This window comes from Cibotium barometz, chromosome 21 (assembly GCF_041138505.1).
Source record: "Cibotium barometz isolate CiBa-2024 chromosome 21, ASM4113850v1, whole genome shotgun sequence".
NCBI lineage: Eukaryota > Viridiplantae > Streptophyta > Polypodiopsida > Cyatheales > Cibotiaceae > Cibotium > Cibotium barometz.
The window spans coordinates 37,763,753-37,776,080 of NC_141066.1; positions in this window are offsets into that span (position 1 = coordinate 37,763,753).

A 12,328-nucleotide genomic window follows, 5' to 3' on the forward strand; every position below is an offset into this window, starting at 1 on the left:
CTTTTTTGTTTTTTGAAAGAATGATTTTTTAGCTTAAATGTGTTGTTTTGTTAGTTTTAATCTCATTTTTAGTGTTTGTTAAGTGTGCACATAGAGTTTGTTAGGTTGAATTTGCATCCATTGCATCAAACAATGCAATGGATTGTAATTTTGTGATTTTTAGCTCTCCTTTAAAGTTAAATATAGAGTTAGAATCATTAATTTATGCTTGATTTGTGTGTTTTTTGTTTGACTCGTATGCATTAGAGTGTTAGCAAGTATTAGGGGTGGATTAATACTTTAAAAAATTTCTCAAAAACTCTTGAAATTGACTAATCTTTCTTAATTGACTGGTTTTTATCATTAAGGGATGATTAATCTAGTTCCAAGAGGTTAAAAAAACTAGAAAACGTGTTTTTTGGGGTCAAATTCGATCATGTAGGGTGTCAAAATTAATGTTTTGGGGTGTTTTGAGAGCATCTAGATGCATCAAAACATCTAATTGTATCAATTCTTTCATCAATTGGAGGAATATCCCTCTCTTTTACTTAATTTTGCATAAAGAGAAGAGTCTAAAATTAAGAATTTAATTAATCTCTAATTATGGAGTAATTTACACATTAGTTGAAGCAAAAAGCTTAGCAATTTCATGTCTTATCCAATGATGTGAATTAATTAGTGATTAGTGGTTAATTAGAACCCTCGATTTCTCCAAAAGGAAAAAAGATTACTAGAAAAATTAATCTTTGATTAATTCTTAAACACTTTTTTCCATAACTCATTAGTGGCTAATGAGCATTGAATGAAAAGATGCCAATGAGTTGTCAATTTGTCCATTTTGGGAGTCATTTATGAAGGGTGTAAAGGGATGTCATAAAAGTGTTGCCTTTTTTATTTCCACTTATCTTTTTGGGAAAATAACTATATCTCCCCAATTTAAAATTCAAAAAATATTCCCTCCACATAAGGAAACTCGAATTTCCCTCTAGACTACAAAAAAATGTGTGAAATATCCATTTCACGTTTTTGTCCGTGCGTAAGATAAAAAATAAAAAATCCTCTGATCATGAAACACCTGCTTCACTTTCGTGAAACAGGTCCGCGTGCAAAGAAAATTATCCAAAAATACCTATTTCACGTTTGTGAAACAGATCTGCGTGTAAAAAAGAGAGTATAGAAAACAACCATATTTGGAGACTGTCTCACATCTCTTAAACCGTGAGGCCGATAAAAACGCATTCTAGTTCTCAATGGAAAGCCTACATTGAGCTCTTCAAAATTGGTCTGAGCGTTCGAGGGCAAAATCCTTCGCTTTGGCCTCCAACCAATAGCCTCAAAATTCAACTTGGAAATCGAGGCAAAAAATGGGCCTAAAGTACTAAAAATCACTCGAAATAGCCCGAAAACGATCGCATACCATATTTGGGCTACTTTTTGAGTGTCTAAACGAAAAAATCACAAAAAAATCAGAGAGACAAAGGTCTAGTACTTCAAAAATACTATAACTCTCATACAACATTTTTTCAAATTCCTTTTGGAACACATTCATAAACATGCTGCGAAATAGGAAAAATCTTTATGGAAAAAAAATTCATCTTGAAAAAAGAGGTTTTGAAGCATCCTCTTCCATCTGGAATGCTATTGGCATGCACTTTTTCTAGAAAAGTTTATTCTTAGGGCATTTACATGTGTTTTTGAGAGCTCGACTTCCACCTGGGACACTAGTTGCACACGCTTTTTTCAGAAAAATATCTTTAAGAGGTAGTTCACGTGCACTTAATGCCTAACCAAATCAAGGCAAACAAACACTTGTTTGACCCAGAGAAGGGTGCGCTAGGCCTCTTGAGGCTGTAACAAAACCTAAAAACCAAAAAAGAAAACCACATATACTTGCTCATTCAGGAGCAATCGGCAACATCAAGATATGGCAACGATAGAGGGATTACGTGCGCCCACACCTAGACTAAACCCAATGGTTGAACTCTTCAAGCCATTGAGATCCATGCCCCAAATGCATATCCCAATACCATTTGCCATGCCAACAACAAGAGTATCATCGGGATACCTTGTCACATCAATCCCTCTAGGATTTGGTCCCTTGCTTAGCACTACCATAAATCCTAGACCTTTAAAAATGCTAGGTACCAACCCTTTGAAACCCCTAAATACCCAAACCTTGGACATATTGACTAATCTAGGAAGGGGGTTGCCGAAGGATTAAATGAGATCCTAACCACATTAACACCCACACACGGCCTCAGTGACTCATACAAAAACACGATCGTACAGATTTCCAAAATCATGGGCAAGTACGATGGAACGATTCCTGTTCAATTCATGCAAATGTTGGAATAGAGATGCAAAGCCTTTGTAAATCCAAACTACCCCACCAAGGTACATGCGTTAAACCTTTGCTTAGTGGGAAAGGCTAGTCGATGGTTCATCACATTGATGCCTGCGCGATTAAGACAAATTCCAGGACCTTGAAAATAGCCTTTATCCATAGCTTTTCACGCGACAAGGTGAGATCGATGGAGTACAGCAAGAGAACTTTATTCGATTAAGCGAGAACAAAATGAAACCATGAGAGATTTTATCCTTCAGAGAAAGATCTTGGGCTCATGATGTGAGCCATGAGAGAAACTAAACGATGCTCAATTGAAAAGATGTTTCATGATGGATATAAAGCAAAACAACAAATACAACTTGATCAATGTATCCAATCGAGAAACATTTGATCAATGTTGTAAAGAAGCAATATGTTTAGATGACAACATGATAGAAGATGATCACGATATGAGATGTTCCTCATCTAAACCAAGTGAAGCAAAGGTTACATAAAAATTGATCTCGAAATTGTCATTCCTTGAATTCTACACAACCTTGCTTCGAAGCCTTGAACCAAACTGTCAAAGAGAGGATGAGCTCTCTCAAAACCAAACATCTTTAATGCCTCTTAGAGTAATGGGCAAAATGCTTTGTGTTCATTGCCATCACTACATCCATCCCAATCCCCAATGTGAGTACCCTAGGCCTATCTTTCTATACTACATACATTGTAAAGCCTTTGTTCAATGACATACCCAATGTCCCTATTCACCTATAGCTACCTCAAAACCTCAACCTCTCATGTCCCAAACAGAAACAGTCCAAAGGGTAAAAACTGCTCAGGAGGCAGTTAAGTAAATACTTCAGCGTATCTATTGTCGTGGACCACACAAAGTGGTAGACTGCACAATTTGGAATACTTCCATACCCACAATCACTGATACTTTTTGCAACCCACATGTGAATGATGTGGCATCGATCACATATTCCAAGATTGCCCAAAACGAGTTACTTTAATGCAACATGTCTCGCAGAACACAACTCTTAACATTTTGACTGTGTAAAACAGGCAATTGTCCATAGTACCCTTGAATGTGCTTACACGCTTGCAAGCCAAGGCACGAGAAATAGGAAAAAAGAATGCAAAAGAACACACTTCGAAATGGGTAGAAGAGCATGTTGTTATGGGAATATATTTTAAGCCCTCTTAAAAATATTATTCTACCCTCTTAGATAATTTGGGGACGTTTGGATTATCTTTGTATCATGCCAAATTATGTTAATATCATGGGTGATACCATTATAAATATTAATACGTTTGGTGGATATTGACGTATGCTTGGTGTCTCCAATGTTTGTTTCAGTTGGTTCATATATGTAGGGGAGATTCCTGGGTTACTTACGCGTGGCAAACATGTGTGATGATGGTTTGTATACTTATGGAATATTTATTTCACCAATTTATTGTTGGTTATTTTATAGGTGAGGATTCTGAAGATTTTTGGTTATTTTATAGGTGAAGAGGATTCTGAGGATTGAGGAGAAGTCGCACCAATTTATTACTTGGCATACCATTTTTGTAAACAAGCTTTGTAAATACATGTGCTAGCTTGTGCACATTTTGATTTATTTTGTAAAAGCTATAGTTTATCAAGCATAGACTTGATCTTTAATATTTGGTAAAGCGTGATATGCTTTAAACCCAAGCCTCAAATCATGGGCACTCTATTTTTGAAGATAAGAGAGTGTCATGTAAGAAAAGCACCCTTTTTGTATTTTTGGAGGCTGTGGCCTAAATTGGACTAAAGTATCTTGTAAATACTCATGTGTGGGGAAAAATAGGCCATACACACATGAGGGGGGGGATGATTGCACCCAATCTTGGAGCCGAATCTTTGTGAGCTAAGTATTTTCATTTGTTTTAGAATATTTTAATCATGGTCATGTGATGTTTGATGAATTGTTGAATTTAAATCAATTTCTTGCAATTTATTTGATTTTTTATCTCCCTAGAAATTTAGATCCCATGACAGTGGTATCAGAGCTAGACACCTTGGGAGAAGGGGATAAAATTGAGTGGTAGAAAGCTAAGTTCAAAGGTTTTTGAAGGATTGCCTCTATTAACCAAAGGGTAATAACCAAAGGTTAAGAGGAGGGTGGTAAACCATTTTTAAAAAACCATGAAACCACTCTAAAATTGAAAAGCGATTTTGCTAAATTCTTGACCTCTTTCTCATCCGTATGTATAGATGAATTCTCTAAAATTGAGTGCAAATCCTGCTTAGATTTTAGGTTGCTAAATTGCTGAGGGAAGAAGAAACTTTACAATGGACAATGTGTGAATCTCCAAGAGTTAATTTATGCACTCTAGAAAAATTTCAAACAATAGATTTAGTTAATTAGAACTTTTTCCTTCTTCCTCCAACTCACAGCCACCAGTTGTCAAACTCAAGGGAAATTTTTTTAAAAATCTTTCTCAACACCACAATGACCTGCTGGCCAGCGCTGCGAATCTAGGGAAGGACTAGCTGTTTGGTCTGATTTGCGCTTATTGGGCCACAAAGGCTTTGTAAGATTTTACTAATAAAGCTCACATTAAATAAAAGCTTTGTTAAGTTTTTAGAATTAAAGCTACGCTGGTTATATAACAAAAGCTTTGTAAGCTTTACTTAATAATGCTTACATTGACTCAAAGCTTTGTTAAGCTTTAATACTAAAGCTTTGATAAGCTTTATACAACAAGCTTTAAATATATATATATATATATACCTTATCCCATTACCATCTACCTCTCTCTCTCTCTCTCTCTCTCTCTCTCTCTCTTTGTGCATTTTTGTGACCAAAAATTCAAAGAGAGAAAACCCATAGCTTCTTTTAAGCAAGTTTTCTACTAAAGGGCCTTAAAATTTTTATAAAGCCTATCCTCATCCCTTCAAAAGAAAAACTTTTCGAGAAAACTCATCACTCCCCACACAAAAGGAAACAATTCAGAAAGAAAGATTGCAATGGCTGCTTTACCCATTCCACCCACAGTTCAAGAATAAATCTTAGCGCTTCAAGAATAAATTGATAATGAACGAGAACTCTGATGCAAATTAGAGCATCAAGTCAAGCGTACCAAACGCAAACGCGATGCTTCTGATTCTTTCGACTCAGATGATGAGGAAAGTGATCAAGTTAGACGCACTGTTAAAGCTACATTGCATGCTCAAAATTCTTTCGACTCAGATGATGAGGAAAGTGATCAAGTTAGATGCACTGTTAAAGCTACATTGCATGCTCAAAATTCTAAGAAAGACTCAGTCAAAAGGCATTCACTTTCCAAAATTATGATGCAAGAAGGATGCACGAGTTCTCATTTCTTGGATTAGCCAACTAGATGACTATTTCTCTGGCGAGAAGTTCTAAAAGATAAAATTAAATGTGCTTGTAATCATTTAATTGAAAGTGCGGCTTTATGGTGGAACATGATTAATCAAGGTAAACATCAACCTTCAACATGGAAAGAGTTTCAAAAACTCTTAAAGAAACATTTTCTACCATCGCAGTACAAAGCTAAAGCACATCAACGATGGGACACTCTGAGCTAGATTGATAAAGAGAATGTCCAAGCTTATATCGATAAGTTTTGGGATATTCTTTTACAGATTCAAGTCATTAAAAAAGTTAAGGAAAAAGAGCAATGTATAAAATTCATTGTAGGACTTAAGTCTACCATTAAGGCTGATGTTAACATGTTTTATCCATATGACCTTAGCACTGCTATGGACCTTGCCCTAAATTCAGAATGTAAAACATCTACGTCTAGAGATTTCAAGATTCAGGATAAATCTTTTACAAAATCTACTAAATCTTCTTTCCCTACTAGTACTTTTGATAAATCCAGGATACAAATGGACAACCAAAGAATCGAATCTTTAGATGCTACAATTGTTACTAGGAAGGACACCTTGTGCAAGATTGCCCTAACAAAAAGAAGAATTCCACATCGACGGCTCGACTCAACGTTATTGAAGAAAATGATGAAGATTCTTTCAAGTAAGAGGGTAACTCTGATCCCGACTGTTCAGATCAAGGTAAGTTTTTAATTCATGCTTTATTGAAAATTCAAGGGAAAAAATAAAAGAAAAAAATCAATTTCTATATTGCATGATGATGGTAGTTCGCATGATTTCATTTCTGAGAAAGCATTGAAAGCACTTAACCTAGATGCATCGTATTCTAGTTACAAAGTAAAAGCTACATTTCAAGGTACTAAGTACAACTGCACCAGGGAGGTTAGAGATTTAGAATTACAAATGGGTTCACTAAAAGAAAAGAGAACATTCCTAGTGGCACCTTTACAAGGTGTGGATGTCATCTTAGGTATGCCATGGAGACATGAGCATAACCCCATATTGACCATGACACCCATACCATGTGGTTAATAAAAGATAACCAAGAAATTTGTCTTCAATGCCAAAACAAAGGTGAATTAGACACTCATAGTCAAGCAAAAAGAGCTGTACAGAAAAAGGAGAAGACATTTTTTATTTTTGTCAACCAGCTTACTGCCAAGGATGACTTCAAATCAAATTTGTCCCATGACCCTTTTATCTCTAAATTCTCTAATTGCTTCCTAGATGACTTACCACCTGGCTTACCACCAAGACCTCGACCAGAAGACTATAAGATTAAAATAATTCTTGGTAGCTCACCACCATGTAAAGCTCCTTATAGAGTTAACATGCTTGAACAAAAGGAAATTCAAAGACAAGTCGAAGAACTATTAGATAAGGAATTGATTCGACACTAGTTCTCCATTTGGTGCTTCAATTCTTCTCGTTAAAAAGAAGAATGGTAAGATGTAGAAAACCTAAGAACACTATATGATCATATCGTAAGGGAATAAGAGATTCATGAGAGTTAGCTTGTGTGCTTGGAGAATCTATGCTAGGAGAGAACACTGAGGGAAATGAGTTGAATGGGTGTTGGAGTCACGACAGTCAAAAGGAAACTCATTGCGGACCATGCCTTCATACATTGACTCAAAGGAAGAGTTAGTGACCATAGCCAGTGTGCCTTCAATAAGGCTAGAACTTAAAGAAGAAAAGAGAGCCTTTAGAAAAATTCTTTGTCCTTGTTTTACAAGCTCTATGGAAGAGTACTTACAAAAAGGAAACCAGAAGCTTGGAATGAAGTCCAACGATGGATGAAAAATCATCTTAAGCCATTAGGATATGTGAGTGAGATTGACTAGGAAGACATGAAGAACCCATTGAAAGTATACAAAGATGTGCATATCAGCATGATAGGTAAATATTTTGAAGGAGATGCCATGAATGCTAGCATTCTAATCAAATTGTAGGGCATGGCCATAATTGCAATTCTAGGAGAAAGAGTGAGCATAGCCACAAAGACATGTGGAGAAGATGGGAGCAAGCCCCTAAAACCTTCAAAAATTATCCTCACACTGGCCAATGGTGATTTAGGTGAGGGGGAAGAGAGCTTGAGCTCTTGCAAGCACACACACACACTCACAAAACCCTAATAGAGAACACACAAGGTGAGAGGCTGAAAATCTTCTTCTTCTCTACTCAACACTCAACACACCATATACAAGATAAGAGTACACGCAATATGAAAGGTACTCAACCAAATACATACACGGGTTCTCTATATTGTGAACCCGACTAAATGAGCTGGCGCTATAACTATGCCAGTCTCTAGAATGGCTGTCACACAGCCTGTCATCCCACTGGCCGCATATCTCCCATGATCTCACCGACCATGCCAGTGGTGTAAGTGTGGGGCCTATCCCCCAGGCGGGTCATCAGTGACCACCGCCTCACTAGACGAGCTCGATATCTCAACACTCCCCCTCGAGCTCAACTCCATCTCATGTACACCAAGCGAAGCCCTAAATCTGCGGAGCTTCTCTGTACCCAATGCTTTGTTGAAGATGTCAGCTATTTGATCCTCTGTGCTGACATAAACAAGGTCAAGGTCTCCTGCCAAGACCTTCTCTCTGACGAAGTGGTAGTGGACCTCTATGTGCTTCGTACGAGCATGAAAGACTGGGTTCCTGGCCAACTGTATACTGCTAATGTTGTCACAGAAAATGACAACTTGTCTATCCACTGATAGACCCAAATTTGCAAGTAGCTTCCTCAACCAAGCTACCTCACATGCTGCCATAGCAGCTCCTCTGTACTCGGCCTCTGTACTCAATAGACCGTAGGCTGCTTCTTGCTGCTCCAAGTCACAGCAGCACTCCCCAAAGAAAACATGAATCCACTGGTAGATCTTCTATCTGAGATACTACCAGCCCAATCAGCATCTGTGTACCCATGTACACATATCTCTGTCCTAGTCTCATAGAATAGTCCACAATGCAAAGTAGACTTCACATACCTCAGTATGCGTCTCACTGCATCCAAATGCGGTTTTCGTGGAACTTGCATAAACTGACTCACCAACCCAACAGCATAGCTCAAATCTGGTCTGGTGATCGTCATGTAGATCAAACTTCCTACTATGCTCCTGTACATAGTAGGATCCTCCAAGATCTCTCCTGAATCTGCACTCAACTTGCCATTCTGATCCAATGGCACAGAAATAGGCTTACAGCCTGTCATACCATACTTGGACAACATGTCCAAGCCATACTGTCTCTGCAGTAATCCAATACCATGTGGTGACCTAATCACCTCAATGCCCAAGAAATATCTGAGCTCCCCCAGATCCTTCATCTCGAACTTCTATCTAAGCAAGATCTTTACATCAAAGATCTCTGCATCATGGTCCCCCGTAATGATCAAGTCATCTACATAGATGACAACAAGCACAACCCCTCTATCACCATGTCTCACATATAATGAGAAATCTGCATTGGCTACATGAAAGCCAATAGTGACAAGATATTCAGAAATCTTGTCAGACCATGCTCTTGGTGCTTGCTTTAAGCCATACAAGGCTTTCTTCAACCTGTAAACATGCTCGGGGTGACTCACATCCTCATAACCAGGTGGTGCAACATATACACCTCTTCTTGCAAATCCCCATGCAAGAATGCATTCTTTACATCCATCTGATGTAAAGACCATTGCTTTGACACAGCCACTGCTATCACAACTCTCACCGTTGCCATCTTGGCAACTGGGCTGAAAGTTTCCTCATAATCAATCCCATATGTCTGTGCATATCCTTTGGCTACCAATCTAGCCTTGTACCTGTTTATGCTTCCATCACTGTTATGTTTAACTTTGTACACCCACTTGTATCCAATGGCTTTCTTACCTTCTGGCAATTGCACTAAATCCCAAGTTTCATTTCCATATAGTGCATCCATCTCCTCATCCATAGCTTTCTCCCAACACACATTTCCAACAGCCTCATCAATGCATGTGGGCTCTACAACCTGCACAACCTTTGCCATATATGCATAGTGATGTGCCACATAACCATCATAAGTAAACCTCTGCACAGGGTTCTTCACTCTCCCAGATCTTCGCAGCTTTTCATTCATGGCTTCCATAGCCTTCTTTACACCAGGTGTTCTCATAGCTGGGATCCCAAGCTCCTCATCAAGGCTCATATCTGAGCCACTAGACTCTCTATCAACATGAGAATGCCCTGCAGAAATGTCAGGCATACCAAGGGGCTCAACCACTTTCTCTTTTCCTTTACATGATGTAGTAATCACATTTGCAGGACTGGTATTATGACGCAGCCTGCCACTCCATGGTCTATCAATAGACCCACTAGATGAGGACTCTCCTGGTCCACTCAAAGACTGTGATTGCTGACCTGCATTCTGTGCAACCACACTTCCACTCACATCAGCCCCAACAGCTTCTTTTTCAGCAGCATACCAGCTGCTCATCTCATAAAAGACAACATCCCTGCTTACCCTCAACTCACGTGTAGCAGGGTTATAACACTTGTATCCCTTTTGCTCAAGGGAGTATCCAATAAACACACATTTTTCAGCTTTTGGATCCAGCTTGGTTCTCAGCTCATCTGGCACATGCACATATGCAATGCATCCAAAGACTTTCAGATCAGACAAATCTGGTTTTCTGCCAGTAAACCTCTCCTCTAGAGTTACATCATGTATGGCTGCAGTTGGAGTCCTGTTCATGATGTATACTGCTGTAGAAACAGCCTCAGCCCAATAGCAATGCGACATATTCTTCTCTTCCATCAATGCTCGCGCAATCTCAGCAATGTGCCTGTTTTTCCGCTCAGCAACTCCATTTTGCTGCGGAGTGTATCTGCATGTAAACTGTCTCCGAATACCATTGTTCTTTAAGAATTCAGAGAACTCATTGGAGAAGTACTCTCCCCCTCCATCTGACCTTAGGCACTTTACATATTTCCCTGTTTGCTTTTCAACCAAAACTCTGAAATTCTGAAAGTGAGTGAACACCTCACTCTTCTCTTTCATGAAATATACCCACACTTTCCTTGTGTGGTCATCAATGAAAGTCACATAATACCTACAGCCTCCCATAGATATGGTCTTCGTAGGACCCCATACATCTGAATGCACAACATCTAGTGCATTTCTGCTCACATATCTGTTACGTGGAAACGCATGCTTTGTTTGCTTCCCAAATTGGCATGCTTCACATATTTTCTGCATACCTTCCACTTTAAATTTTGGCAGCCCTGTCACAATTCCTTTTGTCTGCATAGACTTCAATCTCTGCATATTTACATGTCCAATTCTTTTATGCCATATGTCTCTGTCTGCAACAACTCCTGAACCATTTGCAAACATCGCAGTACTCATTTCAAGCATGTCTACATTCAATGTAAACATTCTGCCCACTCTGTTGCCTTTTGCAACCAACCTGCACTTGTCTTTAAAATCTTCAACATAACGCCCATCAGGGTTAAACCAAACCTGCAAACCCTGCTCAATCATCTAGCCAACTAAAACCAGATTCTTTGTTATGTTTGGTACATGAAGTACATCTGCAAGGTACTTCACTTTGCCATCCTGCATAGACAATGGCACATCTCCAACATGGGCAATTGGATGAGCAGTGTCATCCCCTGTTTCCACAAAACCTGGTCTTTCCGGGTTTTTCATCTCCTTGAACCACTCCCCATGACTTGTCATGTGGTTCGAAGCGCCTGAATCCACATACCATACATTATCTTTTTGTGCTGCATCAACATTTTCAGACATGGCATTCACGACATGCTGCATAACAAATAACCTTTCATTATCCTCATTATTTCTGCTTGAGGATGCATAGTTGTTTTGCTGCACTTTCCCATTTTGCATGTCAGCCTGCTTCTTATAACATTCTGCCTGCACATGTCCAGGCTGTTGAAAGAACGGTAGAGGAGGAGGAGACACACACACAGGAGCAAACCCTAATGTATATTGCAAACCCTAACCATAGAGGGAAGCCATGTCCACTCTCACACAAAGCATAATGCACTAATCCATAATCCACACAACACACAATGAGTTGTGTCCACACTCTACTAACCCTAGCTAATGTCCACACACTATGACCAGCTGGACACGCGGTCATTTATGTCTCACACATGTTCCTACCTAATCTGCCAGCACATAGCATAGCTGGCTCACACTGACATCGAGCTTGAATCTCAACAGCCCCTCTCAAGCTCATGATGTACTGCCGATGAAGATGTAGATGAGCTTGGGATATCAAGACTCTCAACACTCCCCCTCAAGCTCATCCCATGTACTCCCAACATAGTCCGGAAGTACTCAAACTTCTCCCTGCTAAGTGGCTTCGTAAAGATGTCTGCCACCTGCTCATCAGTCTTCACATAGTGAAGATCAACTGTACCATCCAGCACCTTTTCTCTGACAAAGTGATAATGGACCTCTATGTGTTTGGTCCTCGCATGAAACACTGGATTCTTTGCCAACTGTATACTGGTCATGTTGTCACAATGAATGACAACTTTGCCATCAAGAGGCTCACATAAATCTGCCAAGAGACTCTTTAACCATATAGCTTCACAAGTAGCAATGGCTGCTCCTCTGTACTCA